The sequence below is a fragment of the Zonotrichia leucophrys genome, chromosome 9 (genome assembly GCF_028769735.1).
Source record: "Zonotrichia leucophrys gambelii isolate GWCS_2022_RI chromosome 9, RI_Zleu_2.0, whole genome shotgun sequence".
In the NCBI taxonomy this organism is placed as follows: Eukaryota; Metazoa; Chordata; class Aves; order Passeriformes; family Passerellidae; genus Zonotrichia; species Zonotrichia leucophrys.
The window spans coordinates 18,423,369-18,438,209 of NC_088179.1; the positions used below are offsets into that span (position 1 = coordinate 18,423,369).

Sequence of the window (14,841 nt, forward strand, 5' to 3'; positions counted from 1 at the left end):
AGCCCTGGTTTTTCATGCTTAGGGTGTCAGAAATAGCAAACAAACCATTCCACAGCAAACCCCCTGGACTATAAGGACACAGCATTTCCAGTGCCAGTGCCTGCCAGGGAGGCTGGATCACTGCTCAGAGCTGCAGGACAGGACAGCCATGGTGTGGGCAGCAGAGGGACAAGGGACAATTCCTCCCCAGCAGGTGGGAGAAGGCTGCTCCCCTCTTTACACAAATTCCAAAGTGTAACCCCATGCTGCTCCAGGCCCTTGGTACAAGCAAAGCACACTGTTCGGTGGTAGGGCTACACTGTTTGCATTCAGAAATGGTTTGTGGAAATGATTAGCAATGGTTTTGAGACCAATTTGTGCCTCAGTCCCTCTGGAGTTGGTTGACAAAGGCCTCTGGCACTCTGAGAGTTTTGCAAACGCAGCATTCCAGCTTTTGTCTCTGCTGCCACCAGCTCTCACAGCTCTGAGGGATTAATGTTTTGCAAATGGAAAGTAAGCAGCTTGATTCTGTTTACCTGCCCAGTGCTGTAATAACACAAATTCAAACTGGCCTCAGCCTTGGGCACAGCCAGAGGCAGCACATTGGAGAGCTCCCTTTCTCTGCTTTTCCATGAGAAAAAATTACCCACAAGGTTATGTATAGAACAGAGAGCACTGACAAGTTGGGGTTTTTGAAAGGCAAAAGGACTGCAGATAGTGATGCAAGTGAAGCAAGAAGATTCAGTTTAAAGTAGGGAAGATGAGGAGATGGTAACAGAGACAAAGGAAGGAGAAAGGAAAGAGCACAGCAGGGTTTGGAGAATGCAGCCACTGCATTTCCCTCCTTGAGGCCAGCTCAGCACCAGGGTTTCATCTGTCTCACAGAATGGATGAAGGCAACAGGGCAGGGAGCAGGGAGGTCAGAGGCAGGTTTGGCAGGAGGATGTGTGCACACAGAGGTGTGGAACTGGCTGAGAACAGCTGAGCCTGGGCTGCTCTGGGGGCATTGCCCTCTGCCCTCCCTTGCAGGTTTGTTGTGCTGTGGCAGGGCTGAGTGCACAAAGGGCTAAAACAGGGGTGAACCCCCTTAGAGCCCTGCACATTAAATGTCTGCTGTGCCCTGAAAGCAGCCTCTCCTCAAAGACAAAACCAACCTCAGCTTCAAATAAAAAGACTTGAAAGAAGCTGAAACCTTCTATTTTAAAAATACCAGGATAAAACTATTCAATTATTCTCCAGAAAATAATCCTATTTTTTCTGTTATCAGGAATTATATTAAATCCTAACTTTAATTAAACTAAAAATACATTTTTTTTTGTGAGCAAGTGATTTGGTTAATGGCATCCAGCTTCATCTGTCACCTGTTATTGTAGTTCTCATGGAAGGAAATGGTATATACCAGCAAACACTCAGCAGGGAGATTCATTAGATGGGGCTCAAAGATTTAACAGAGTTTCTCCTGTTTGTAGGAATAAAATACCCTAAGAATTGCTGCTGTGCACAGAAGAGCCAGGTAGAAGAGGCTCCCTATTATTTTCTGCCCTGGACCTCCAAGAAGAGCCTGAGGAAATGCAGACACAGCCACCAGTGTGAGAATGGAAACTTTCCCTGGTTTACTGAGGTTTATTAATGGGCCCAGACAGGAAGAAAACACAAGAGGCAAGGAATGGAATCTAGCAGTGGATGGGGAGCCCTGTTAGCAGAGCCCAGGAGAGGAATTCCAAGGCTGTGAGGAGGAGGAGGAACAAAGCAGGAGCTGAGGTCACAGTGAGTGTGCAGTGCCTGTGGCTCTCAGGAACTCCTTCCTTGGAAAAACTCCTTTCCAGCACGGGGTTAAACCCAGAGCAGGGATCAGCAGCCACCCCAAGTGTTCCCTCAGTGTGACAATGTCCATGACAGTCACTGCACATCCACAGAGGAGACTGAATGTGAGTTCTCAACAGCTTCAACAGCCAGCCTTCAAAGGCAGGGACCAGAGCAAAGAGAACACAAACAACAAAATTACACACCAAAAAAAGAAGGTACAAACCCACTAAATGCAGTAGAACAGTGCTCGATATCAAAGTAGCCAGCCCTGGTATATGTGGCTGATTGTGGATAAGCGAAGAGTCATTCTACATCGTGGGGAATCATTAACAAAATACATGGACACAATATATCCTGACCCTTCTATTACTGTTTATTTATAGTGATGTGTCAATATAGACTTGCATTTTATATTCTTCTGGTTAAAATCTGAAGGGACATCATGTTCCCAAAGGGGTTGACAGAGCTGTAGTTTCAAAATAACTTTTTAGGCACTCTTTCCATGGTAAAAGTTGTGAAGGTTATTGTTTTTTAAAAAATCAAGATAGTTTAGTAAAGTACAGATAAATAATAGATGCTAAGCATAAAAGATGTCTGTTTTTTCTCTCTCTCAAACATGTTAGCCAAATGTAGAAAAGTAAACCCTAAGGAGACTGGGTCATAGTTAATTTGGTTGTCAAGGAAGAATATTAAATGATGAAATCACTTTTTCACCTTTGTAAAAAATGCAGGAAGGATATTTACTTTTCATATATAAATTACACAATTTATTGTTCTATTTTAACATTTTTCAGACCACCTCCAAGAAGGTTTCCATAGAAACCTAAGAAGAAAAGCAAAGAGGAACATAATTTTGCTCAGTTTATATTGATTTTAAATACCACTGCACTTACACCAGCTATGTGTCTTCTGCACACATTTTTTATCAGCTGACAATCTAAGTGTTACAGTTGATTAAAATAGCAATTTAGATTTAGCAGTTATCAAAAACACTGTTTGCAGTTCAGTCTATCACCTACCCAAATTATGGCATTGTAGAACATCAAAGATGAGTAATTTTTCAAGCAACTGTGATGAGCTTGATCAAGATGAAAACTGCTTGGGAACAGCTCTGGTCCTCCATTCTGTCTGCTCCTGCTAGGGCTGATTTAAGGTGTTATAGACAATGTATTAAATCTATAAATTAATCTCTTCAGTTTCTGAGCCTGCCTGGCACTGGTGATTAACAGGATGATTTCTCCAGAGAGCCTGAACTCTGTTCCTTCCAAGAGAAAAGTGACTTGGCCACTGGCTGAGGGTGGCTCTGACAGTGCTGGGGCACAGCCTCTTTGCAACTTTAATGTCTTGATTTCCTTCCATGGGTTTTATTTATTGCACAGGCTTTTGTTGCTGTTGTTTTGTTGGTTTATTTCCTTTCTCACTTTAAAATCTTCTTGCCAAAGCCAGAAAAGAAGGAAAGTGAAGAAATCAGCGTGTTTTAAACAATTCCCAAAGGCTCCAAGGCTGCCTCTTTCCTGCATGCAATTACTTATTCCTGCTGCTCACTCCTGACTCATTTCTACGTGCCTGGAACCATTTTGGGATCACCTATCCAACAACAACTGAGTGTTGTATTCTGAGAAGGAGCCTCATGCTGAGGTGGATGGAAGATTCTGTGTCTGAGCCTACAGAAACACTCAGGAGCTTTCACTCAGAGACCTCACTGTCTTCTCAGGAAGCTGCAAATTAGCAAACCCTTTCAGGATTCCAGCTTCAATACAATTTCTTCCTGTTTACAGAGAGCTGAAACTTGGGGTCCTCTCACACTGTTTATCCAAAATGGCAATTGCTGGAAGTCAGAGCTGTCTCAGTGGCTTTTATTTCCAGGCAGACCTAGCTTTGGTATTCATTTAACAAAAAAGGAAAAGAAAGAAAAATAATAAACCTGTTGTGGTATGAGGCTAAAAGAATAAATTACTTCAGTTTTTCTCTCTGGGATCCATTATTTTCACTTTTATCAGCTCTGGATGAGAGAGCACTATGTATGCAAATACAGCTACACACACTTTTACAGACAGACCATGTGGAGATGAAATTCTGTGTTCCCTTTTGATTGCCAGGTGATCAGCAGAGATGACCTGTGATATGGAGCTTTTGCTCTTAATTTATTTTTCATCATACTCACTATAGGAATAGCAGGGTCTTTTCCAGTCTGCTTTAATGAAAAATTTTTGGTTTTTTTCCTCAGAACATGCAGAGGATGACAGAACCTTCCTTGAAGAGCTAACACAGGGGATTAAACCTTGTTCCCTTTCTTTACTCACAAAAAACAAGATACAGGCAACAAAACAGAAAAAACAGTAACATGGTAATCTTCAGCACCAATTCCTGGAAAGTTGCAAGCTTGATTTCCAAATTATAATCCCATTCTAAGATTGTGTACCACATTATGTTCATAGAGGAGCAGTTTCAGATTTCCTGTGTATGGGGTTTTTTTAGGTCAGGTCTGCTAATGAGCTCAAAGTGAGTGACAAAAATCCCCCTGATGAAATGACATAACCAAAATGAGCTCTGAGTGTGTCCCCCACAATGGGTAACGATGCTGGCACATGAATGAGGGCCAGAACAGGCCAAATTTCTGTTCCTGCCATTTTAAAAAAAGAAACACATTAGCCTATCTTCCCTCATTCTCCAATAGTGAAATGTAAAAATAGAACTGTGCACTCCAGAGGGCTCCAAGGGCTCTTTTCATTAATGTGAAAAATCCATAATTTATAGCTCTGCAGCGTGAATAGGTTTGGAAGACATTTAATCACTAGTGAAAATGCCACAACCCCAACCCCACTCCCACAAAAGTATAGATAGCTCCCAGCTTTGCATCTGGGCTGCCTGGGAGCTGCTCCAGTGCTCCATCCATTCTCCCTGGTGGCTGAGAGCAGAGGAGCACAGCTCACACTGAAAACACACAAAAAACCATTTCAAAAGGCAGACAAGTGATATCAGTTGTTTTATAAGTAGAATACATTTTGCCTAAGTATTTCCAAATGGGGATCAGGTCACACTTTTGATGCTGTCACACTTAGAGGTGTGATATGTGGCCAATGGGAATGCAGCTTCAGGATAATTTGCATTGGTGTTAAGAGTGGGAAGGCTTGTATTCCAAGGATTAATCTGTATTAAACTTCAGACCCCTCCACAACCTGATTTGAAGGCTCCATGTAAATTTTTCTTTTCCAGATAAGGAAGATAGAAAATGTTTTGCTGTGAAAATCATCTCTTTTGAAATGTTTCTTATGTTTCCAGAGGACCACAATTAAATTAATCTACCTTGATGTCTGATTACACACATAGATGGATCTACTTTTGCTATAAAGCAGTTTAGATTTCTACAATTTCTCCAGATCTGCTGTCCCCTTACAGTGGAGTTTAAAGGTGGGTTAGATACTGATGAGATTTACATGATTCTCATGATGTTCAAAGCCACCACAGATGCTCAAAAACTGCTTCCATTCAACAAAATTTTATAAAAATCCAAGTCCTCTTTTCAAGACCTGTATCACTGAAAGGCTAGGTACTGGTTTTGAAAATAATATGAGTGATATGAAGTGAGTGCTTCTTAAAATTGACAAAGAAGACAGTAGTTAGTGCAAGTATTTAAAATAATGGACAACAGCTTCTATCTCATAACTCAAAAATTATTAATCTGATTGCATGAAATGAAAGAATCCAGCTTAGAGAATATAAAAATAAAATCAACCCAAACCAGAACTAAAATGTGGAGCGGGAATTAAGATGATATCCTGGGTCATTAAATCCAAATCTCACACAACCATATGCTGTTTTAAAGAGAGAGACTAATTTTCCAGGCTTTCCATTTCAGCAAACCCAAAGAAGGATAATTGTGGTGTCTCATTCAGACAATGCATTAATCCCTCTTTAGATCCCCCAGCACCAAATCAGAAATCCTGTCAGCACATGAGAAACAGTGGATATGTTAGAACCAGTTACTGCTTTATAAAATTAGTTGCAAAAAACTCTTTGGCTTCTGTTGCATTGGCAGGCTCTGTGCTGGAGCTGGTGTTACCTGGCTGGGGCACTGCAGCTTCACCTGGCCCTGTCTGTGAGCCAGAAAGCAGAAAAGCCTCATTAGTTCAACCCTGTGCCAGTATTAATTGGGTAAAAATTCACTGCCTGTGATTTCTACATCGTTTTCCCTGTTGCACTGATAATTGTTGCCACCTTGGTTTGAGATGAAGCAAAGGGCACGGGGCTGGGATGGTTCCTGTCCCTCTCCTCTTCCCACCTTTCTGCAGGGCAGGCAGCTGGAGAAGGGAAGATGCCCTTGGATGCAGGTCCAGACTCCCAGGGTGGAGCTGCACAACCACCTCAGATGGAGCACATCTGCCTGAGGAAGCACAAACACATCATATCAAACACATCATGTCAAACACATCCTCTCAAACACATAATCTCAAACACATCCTCTCACATGGCCCTTTTTATCTATACAGAGTGTACCTCAGTGAAATACACCAGCTGCTTCTGAAAAAAAAGTAAAGATCACAGAATCATAGAATGGCGTGGTTTGGAAGGGACCTGAAAGATCACTTAGTTCCAGCTCCCCTGCTGTGGGCAGGAGCCCCTTTCACTGGGCCATGTTCCTCAGAGCCTCATCCAATCTGGCATTGAACACTTCCAGGGATGGGGCATCCAGAACCTCAGCCTCCCTGGACAACCTCTTCCACTGTCTCACCACCTTCACAGTGAAAAATTTCCTGCCCATATCTAATCTAAACCTACTCTCACTCAGTTTGAGGCCATTCCCCCTTGTTGTGTCACTACATGCTCTTTTAAAAAGTCCCTCTCCATCTTTCTTGTAGGTTTCCTTCAGGTACTGAAAGGCTGCAATTGGGATACCCCAAAACCTTCTCTTCTCCAGCCTAGAAAATCCCAATTCTCCCAGCTTTTCCTCTCAGGAGAGGTGAGAGGAAAAGCTCTCTGATCATCCTGGTGGCCTCCTCTGCCCTTGCTCCAGCAAACAGGTCAAGGTTCTCTTTGTGCTGGGAACCCCAGAGCTGGATGTAGTGTTCAAGGTGAGTTGCTGTTGCTTCTCTTTCACTTTACCATACTGAACTTCTGATATCAGATCTATTTATTATTGTGGTCGTGCCAAAACCAGCCCAAATAGCTGAACACCTCACTGAATGTTGCACACACACGTGGTCCCACTATCTGGGCACACATCATTTCACACACATCATCTCAAACACATAATCTCTAACACATAATCTCAAATACATCATCTCACACACATCATCTCAAACATCATCTCACACACACCATCTCACACATCCTCACACATATCCTCTCAGTGTATCTAATTCTGCCCCTTCCAACTGAGCTTTCCCTGCCTTCATCAGGGCAGGAGCACAAAGTGTTCCACAGAGCAAATTGAGAGTGTGCAAAATTTAGAGGCTGGCATAATGAGGGAAGAATCTTCCTGAATCTGGCAGCATTCATCCCTTTGTTAGCTCCCAGATATGTCAAGGACACTCAGGAAAAGAAGCTGAATTAACCAAAAAGGTGTCAATTTAAAGCAAATTGCACAGATCAGCTCTGCTAAAAGGATGGATTTTCCTTCAGAAATAGAGATGGTACAACTTGGTTTCACTCATTTCAAAGTGAATTGCACTAAAGCAAATTGAGGCCATTTAAATTCTGACTGTGTGTACATAAAACGATTTATTATGGTTTCACTAATACATTTCAAATCCAAATTCATTTGGTTTAATTTTATTGAACATCCCTGAGAAGACAAGATATAATCCATCTCTAAACATCTGTCCTGGGATTTTTTTATTTTTGCATTCTCTCTTATTTCATCTTCTTTCTTTTGCATATCTACCACTGCAATTTGAATTTCAAGATAAGTGTCCCACTGGGTGGTGTTAGGTTTTTTTCCTTTCAAAAGGAACCATATGGAGAAAAACAGCATTATTGCCAACACTAGCATTAAAAATGTGAGTCAGGCCTTAAAGAATTATGAGATTTATTTAAAAGTGTGAATCCTTTCCCCACAAACAATGTATTTTTTTTTTTTTTTTTAGCATGCATCTGATATTTTCAATGTACACCAGCCACTTTTTCAAGCTGTGATACAGCAAAATCTGGCTTGGCCAGGGAACCCCTGGACTGCAAACCCAAAGTTAGAACAAAACTCCCAAATAACAGCAGATATACAGAGCTCTGAGAATTTAAATTTTTGAAGTCAGGAGCCAGGTCAGGACTAGAGCTGTTGATGCCATGGATCAGTTAAAATTAACCTGTTCCATGGGAGACAGACAGAGATTGGCCAGTTCAAACCTGGCACCTGGGAGTTCAAATCCCAGTACAGAAATGCCCCAATTTTCTCATTTTTTGCATTAAACTGAAGTCCTCCTTGCTGGAGGGATGCAAGTGAAATACAATGCTTGGGGCATCTCACTGAATTACGATCAAGTAATCTTAACCTACTACCCACACATATCAATTTTTTCTGTCTGTCTGGTATCCAGATTTTCTCCTACAATGAAGTGTTTTGATCATATTTTGGCTTAGAAGCTTTTATTTCTTAAAAAAAGTTCCCTTTTCAGTTTACAGACAGTCTTACGGATGGTGAGCTTAACTTCCTCTGGCAATAGAAACTTCACAATATCAAGTGTTCTGCAGCTGGGTCAACCAGACCAGACAGTCCTTAAATGAATTTGTGGAAAAAGCAAAAAACTGCAGTTTGAAGCTATGGGTTTTTAATAAAAATTAAACTTTTAAACAAGGTAATGAACTGAGGAAATATTTCTAACTTGTAACTGGCTTCATTCAACAGATGTGAGCTCACTGTGCATGCACCGATGATGTATCTAAAGCATCAGCAGCATCACAGAAATGTCTTTTCACAGGAGCTAAGCTCAGAGCTAGTGCTGTGCAACACTCCCAGAGCTCGAATAAAGAGGGAATCAGACTGTGGTGCTTGCTCCACAAAGCCTGGAAGCAAAGCAGTCCCTACAGGTTTACTCATAAATATGCTGAGGACTGATCCAAGCCTTCGGAGGAGCCTCTCCCAGCCCTCCAGCACTGCCCCTGGGCTGTTCCCCAGCAGGGCAGGGGGGAAGGATGGGGAGCAGAGGGAGCAGAGGGAGCAGAGCTCCTTCCTTCCCATCCACGCCCCCTGCAAGCCCCAAAGCTCAGCCTCCAGCCCACCCAGCAGCACACACTGGCTGCAGAGCCAAAGGGATTTTTTTCCATAGCCCCGCTTGACAGAATTCCTTTTTCCCAAGTTGTGCTGTGAATGCATTAGCAGCCCTCCAGTGTTCAGCACTGCATGGGAGCTTTATCCTACACACAATACAAGTTATATAAGAATAATTGCTGGCCTGCACGCTGCGAGGCTTGATGAAGGACATGTCTACTTCTGTATTTTTATTTTTCTTTTTGAAGGCATAAGTGTACCATAAACAAAGAACATTAATTATAAAGCAGCTCCCTGGAGAAACAGAAATGACTTGAGGAGTAAGAATGATTGCTCTGTCCAGGCCATGTCCCACTGAGATGCAATTTGTTCCCATTTACATCACACATCTTTTTCCTACAGCATCCTGTATTTTCCTGACCTTTCATAACAACCCACAGTACATAAGGCTCAGTGAATTTCACATCTGTTCTTCACAAAACATGTACAAAATGCAGCAAAAATGTTTATATGGTGTATTTATAGCTGCAAGTTACAAATATGCAGTTTTCTACTCTAAGTCAAGTCAGAATTTTAAGGCAGACAAATAATCCTCCTTTTCCCCTGAATGAGTGAGTGTCCTGTAGACACAGCAGCATATCTTGTGTTTCCATCAGATTCTTTTTGCAGGAAGGCTTTGTTTTCAATATGAACATTTCTAATAAATTACACGAGGGCAAATGAAGGGAAACTGTCAAATATGATTATCAACCATTAAACAACAGATTTCTGTGACTGCAAGATTTCCTCATGCCTGTTACAGGTTAGAGTGAAAGAACAACTATTTGTCTTCCAGTCCAACATGCATTTTATTTCTGAAATACAGACTGACCTGCCTCGAGGTAAGCAGGAGGGTGTACGACAAAAATCCTGAGGTTTCTTCAAACTCATTGATCCCCATGACAAAAACAAAGTGCAAACCACATAGAAAAATCAGCATTTAATGAGGGTGCTTCAAAGACAGACCAGAGCACCAGACTGGAGGGGGACGAGCTGGCTGGACAGACCCATCCTGCTCCATCCCAGGAATGGAATGAAACTGGGAGACAGAACACAAAATACACTCACAGCTGGATGTTCAAATCTTTCTCTCCAAAATTCAATCTGTGTGCAGGTTTTCCTTAAGCTGAAGTACAGATCAGGTTCATAGAACCATTCAGGTCAGAAAATATCTTCAGGTGGTGAAAATGAGCATTTAGGTGTGATATGAAGCCTTGGGGAGCACTGAAGAGGCTGTAAAAGTCAACTGATATTCTTTGGAAATTAAAAAATGGAAATAATTAATTAATAATTAATCCCCTGCAAAAATTATACAAGGGACAGGTTGCAGGCCAAGTGAAACCAATTAATTAAATAATTAAAATAATTAAATTTGCATTAATTAATTATTATTAGTTAATTAGGTAATTAAATTTGCATTTATCACTACAAATAGCCAGTACAGAAAAAACAGTGTATTTTTGTCTCAACACCTATCTGATAAGTACCTTTCAGCTAGAATATTGACATTTTTGTGATTAATAACTCACTGGACAGTCACCCACAGTAAAATAAAATAAAAATCATCTAATTTTAAGTACCAAAATCTCTTTACCAAAGCAAGTGTTTTACTGCTGTGTATTTGGGCATACTGGGCAGCTTATTTTAATTCAGAAAAATAAAATAATCTTTCCCAGTACAAAAACCCTCTCCAGCAGCAGAGGATATGCTGGAAATTGTGTAATTAGAGAGGTCTGGAATCAGGTAACACCACCAACATTGCTTTATCCTTATCAACTGAAAGAAAGTTAAGTAAAATGTCTTTAAAAATTAAAGCTGCCAAGGTTAATGCATTGGGGGGGTTGAGTGTGATGTATTTGTGCAGTAAATTCACTTGCCAGGTACAGCAAGAGCACAGCAAAACATGAAGTTTGCCTGGAATTCATGAATATTCAGTTGTGGGCAGCTCTAAGCACCAGACTGAATTTGGACACAGTACATGGTGGTATAATTTATTGGATTAAAGTGGTCTGCTGGAAAAAAATGTTTTGAAAGATTTTAGATGTTGGGGTAAAGGGCTGGCAAGGTCTGCAATCCAATTCCCATCATGAGGTAACCTATCATCAAGCACTGGCTGCCAAAACAAAATCTGGCAGAAATTAACCCACAGGCTGATGCCGCCTCACTGGGCAGGGGGACGAGCTGGGCTCTCACAGATGGATATTCAAGCTTTAATTTTTCCTGGGACACATCCCCTGGGCCCAGGGATTCCACTGAGAATTTCTACCCACATGAAAATGCAGCCATCTGGGAAAACACCAAAAAACCCCAATGGAACAAAAAGAAGCCAACAGTTTTTATGGTCATTTATTCATGGGGCTGCAGTCCTAAGATCTCAAAGATGAAGTAACTGTGTCTTGATTACAGGAGCATAAATTACCTCCAGAGCCTTTCCCTCTGATTGTGAACACAGAGTTGAATTGTTTCCTGTCCTAAATTGTTGTGTGGTACCACAAACCACATTTCAGAGATTTCTGTGCTCTGCTGCGGCAGAGAATGATGTTATCCCAGTTGGGGTGCAAGGATTTACTTGTTTAAAACATGACTCTTATTTTGGAGCCACATATATAGAATTTATTTTATAGGCCATCTATTGATGTGGTACATAAAACAACTGAGGAGCCAGTTCTGCAATCTCTCTTACAACTGAACTGAGGGTTCTCCACTGCACAAATTATATCTCTGTACCCTGAATTTGTGGGAAGGGGAAACCTGAGCAGCCAGATGCTCTCAGAAGCCTCACGCCATGTTACTGAAAGCAGGAGATGAGGTGTCCATCCCAAAAACATTGGGCTAAAGCACAGAACAAATTGTTTGATTCAGACTTTGGTTTATTCCCAACTGAGTCCCAAATTGGTCTGGCCTTCTATGATCCTTGAAGAGGAAAAGTAAGTTTTATGCAATGAAATTAAAGTGAGTCTAGTCCAGTATTTAAAGTCAAATATCCTGGAATAGGTATTAAAGTGTGAAGGAGCTGAAGGTGAATTGTTCTCTGGAGCTAATTGAAGAGCTTCCTCTAAGGGCAGGGAAACCTGTTTTGATACTTATTTTGCTAATGAGATGCAACATAAAATGACTTCTTAGTTATTATGCTGAAATATGTCATGCATATTCAAAAACTATCTCTGAGGAACTGAAACAATTTAGGCAAGATGAGCTACTAAATACATGAAAGGAATTGACTTCATGATCCAGCTAATGATTAGATAGGCTTCACTGTTAAAAATAATGATTGAACCAAAAAAAAAGTACATTCACATTAACTGCAACCACTAGAAGTTGCTGTGAGCATGCAGGCTGAATGGCAGTTTAATTTTGTTTCAACTGTTTGCTTTTCATTTGTCTTAAAAAAACCCAAGAGTCAATTTATGTTATTTGCATTTGTGGAAACTCAGCATCAGTTCTCTTGGAGTTGTCTGATGACTGAAGTACTGCCAGTTATTCATTAAGGTAGTGCAAAAGTGCTTTAACTGTCAAAATGAAGGGGCTTGACACTCTTATGGTGCATATTCACCCAATAAATTTAAGACAAACATCAGGAAAAAATATGGTCCAAGTGGCATCTACTTAACACAACCATGCAGCACTTTCCTGCCAGCAAAGATTTTAACTAATTCATAGGAGAGCTGCCCTGCAGCATGTTAGGCTACACCTAGAACAAGTTCCTAAACTAAAATTGATAAATTCTCAGCAGATTTACGATTAACTGAAAACCAGAGATGCTTGTCATCCTCATGATTCTTAATGTTTTTCAGCATACTCCATGAACAAAAGATAAGTCAATGTGTCCAGGAAAATCTCCAGAATCAGCACCCAGATATGAAAATTTGATCCACCCACCTGATTAAATCCCTCAGAGGCCAGAACCAGCTGAGGAGGGGTCTGTGCACCCCTGAAGGGTGGGCAGGAGGTGGGGTGTGCTCTGCAGTGCTCAGAGATGGTCCAACACAGATTTTGGCTGCTGCTGCTGCTGACAGGTTTTAACCTTCAGAGCAAGGCTGCAAGGACAGGGGTCAGGCAGCCTGATTCATTCCCAAGCTCATTATTAAATCTGTCTCACCCAGGATATTTAATCTCTCTCTGTTTACAGAATTAATATCTGGCTTATGATCTTCTAACATAACATTTGGGTAATTTGGAGCCTGTATATTTTTTAATATGATCTCAAGGCTGTGACTAACTCAAAACCCTTTCACCCAGCCTTCCCCTGGCATCCCATCCCATCCCATCCCATCCCATCCCATCCCATCCCATCCCATCCCATCCCATCCTTTAGAATTACTGGGGTTGCAAAGGGGCACTAGTTTTCTTCTGCACAGAATCAGTTCCAGTACTGAGGCCCTAAATTCTGTACATAACAATGAAAAAATAAACATGTCAGAACTTACCCAACAAACAGAGAGGCATGAAAAGCCTTCAGGACAGAATTTTTGAAAAAAATGTTGACACACTCAGTACGTGCTCCATGTGCACCTCCTGTGAGGAGGCAGAAGGGAAAGGGAGGCAGTTTTTGATTGGGACAGGCAAAACAGGCAAGTTGAAGTCAAAGATGTTTTAAGCAGAATTTTTAGAAGCACCTAGCCCCAGGTAAAGAGAGGCTGAATGCCTTCACTCCAGCTTTCCTAATCAAGTCAGACAGATTTGCTGGGTATAGAGTATTTCTTGCTTGGGGAAACTGATAATTGACCAATTTTCCATTGAAGGAACCTGTGACTTTGCTGACTAGGGCAGTTTAAACATAGCAGTCACCCACTGTAGCCTCAAGCTCCCAGAAAAGTAGAAAAATTAATTTAACATCCCCATTTTCTTTTGTAAGGAATACTTAAAAAAAAATAAATCTGTCTTTTAAAATTAAGTTACCAAGCCAACAGTCTGTCTCTAAATTGACACTTCACCTTGCTATGGAATCCTGCTCATAGCAGTAGCTGGAGCTGATAGCAGCTCAAAAGGCACAAAAAGTGACAGAAAGAGTCATTTCAAAACTATAGAAATGTATGGGGCATCCACAGTTTCCCTGGGCTACCTGGCCCTACTGGGAGATTCAATGTTTCATGAATATAACAGAGGCTTGTTATTCTTGTTGCTCTGATGAAAATGCCAAACTGTGTGAGAATCCTGCCCATTTGTGAAAGATGCTGCAAGGAAAGGTGCACAAAGCCAGCCCCCAGCTGGGATGTCAGTGACAGGAGCTCCTGTGCTGGATGGAGCAAGCCAGAACAAGCCTGGTGGCAGCACAGCTGCTTTAGCAGATAAAATTGGTCCTGATGGCTTGGACACCTTTGTGTGGCCTGGAATGTGCCACACCAAACTGCAGCGTTCAGCTTTACAGCCTCAAATTCATATCAAATTAATGCTGAGCAAAGATCTTTAAACAGACCGCTGCCACCCTCAAAGTGTGGCATATTTATGGTACCTCAGAGGCTAAATGAGTTTACTATTAACATGCAAGCTGAAATCTAAACCCCTACACTGCAAGCTCAAATGAAGTACTAATAATCCAGGTGGATTTTTTCATGCTCTACACTACAGATTTGGACTAGAGCCCAACTCATTCACCTGCAGCTGCAGCATCATTACCATCATACACACACACAAAGTGAGGATGTGTCATTTGATCAATAAAGCAAATACATCTGATTAACAGCCACAAATAGCTGATGTATTGACTAAAACAGTGCCAATATCTCCCTACACTCATCTTGTTTTCTTTTTCCTTCCTTTTATTTCACTACTGTCTTTTACGATGAAAATACGTTTTGCTGAGAGAAAAAAAG

General features: G+C 41.3%; 1 long non-coding RNA gene across 1 annotated transcript; it reads right to left on the reverse strand.

Moving 5' to 3' along the window:
- Positions 1 to 10,167: 10,167 nt before the first annotated feature.
- Positions 10,168 to 13,539, reverse strand: LOC135451570 (uncharacterized). The gene is made up of 3 exons (XR_010441359.1): positions 13,456 to 13,539; positions 12,908 to 13,065; positions 10,168 to 10,282 (listed from the first exon to the last, which is right to left on the reverse strand). It is a non-coding gene; the product is annotated as an uncharacterized LOC135451570 (long non-coding RNA).
- Positions 13,540 to 14,841: the final 1,302 nt, after the last annotated feature.